General features: G+C 25.7%; 1 long non-coding RNA gene across 1 annotated transcript; it reads left to right on the forward strand.

The window, feature by feature from the left end:
• Nucleotides 1-11: 11 nt before the first annotated feature.
• Nucleotides 12-1322, forward strand: LOC113221077. The gene is made up of 2 exons (XR_003307688.1): nucleotides 12-73; nucleotides 205-1322. It is a non-coding gene; the product is annotated as an uncharacterized LOC113221077 (long non-coding RNA).
• Nucleotides 1323-1397: the final 75 nt, after the last annotated feature.

Consider the following 1397-nt stretch of genomic DNA (forward strand, 5'->3'; position numbering starts at 1 on the left):
AAAAATGCTCACCACTATTTATAAAATTATTATTGTTTTGTTTTTAATATGGAAATGGACCAACAACAGCAAGGTAAAAAAAAAAAAATATTACTATCTGTTTCATTTGTTCAAAACAAAATATAGTAGCACATAAAAATAAGGCACTTATGCTATTCATTATTATTACCATTTATTTACTATTCATTTTTTTTTTATTATTAGGCTCACTTACAAAACATATTCACCAAAAACTATAACAGATCACTAGCTCAACATGATATCTTGCCAAACAAACAAGATGACCATTCTTATGTAAAAAAATGTGATGACAATGATCTCTTTTCTACACAGTTTAAACAATATATGATTAGTGATTATAACCCAGATACATATGTTCAAATTAGGAGATATTATAAAAATGTGTCAATTTATATAACTGACATTAAGCACGAATTAATTAAAACGTTAGCTAACCGAAATGATCCCCAAATAACAAATATATTAGCAAAAAATATACAACACAACGATTTAATACGAATGTATGATTTTTTTAAACATGTCATGTCAAGTGACGAATATTTACAAATTTTGCATCAAAGTTGTGAGTCGTTAAAATATAAAAGTTTAAATTACAGGGACGATGCTGCAAAATTCCACAACTCTGTGTTATACTTACTCAATACATATTTTTATCTTACCAACAGTAAAAAAAGTTTTAAACAACGCTTTACCCAGTTAGAAGTAAACCACAAACAACCAATACATAAAAAAAAAGGATTCAAATTCAAAGCAAAATATTTGAATATATTTAAACTTGGTGAAAAAATAGATAAACATTTTAGAACCAAATTACTCGAAGAAATTATAAAAGAAGAAATAGATCCATTTGGAAAAGTGTCATTTAAACAACGGCTTAGGTTTGCTGGTTATGCATTCTCTATTCCAACATTCATAATGATGATTTATATTATCACGCTAATTACTGCGTCATGGCCTGTCACAACTATACTATTAGGACTTTATTTGTGTGGGTATGTACATTCCGTAAATAAAGTTTGTAAAAACATGGATTATATATACCGAATTGTACAAGGGGTTAAACTATCAAACAGAGATTTTTTTATTTAATACTATGTAAGATAAACAAGTTAGAACGTGGTGAAATGTTTTATAAATTAAAAATTTTTTGATGCTATTAACATAAATATGTGGTTTGGGATAAGTTGAAACACAAAATTTTTAAACATATTCAACTTTTTAAAAACGTGTCAAATGTTTAAAGTAGCTAATTAATTATGGCCTACCAAAAAAAAAAAAAAAAAAATAACATAATATAATAATCATACCTTACATCAATACGACCCAAATTTGCTAATACCATAATAAACACTGTATTTTTTTTTTTTTTTTTTTTT

This window comes from Piliocolobus tephrosceles, unplaced genomic scaffold (genome assembly GCF_002776525.5).
Source record: "Piliocolobus tephrosceles isolate RC106 unplaced genomic scaffold, ASM277652v3 unscaffolded_19998, whole genome shotgun sequence".
Lineage (NCBI taxonomy): Eukaryota > Metazoa > Chordata > Mammalia > Primates > Cercopithecidae > Piliocolobus > Piliocolobus tephrosceles.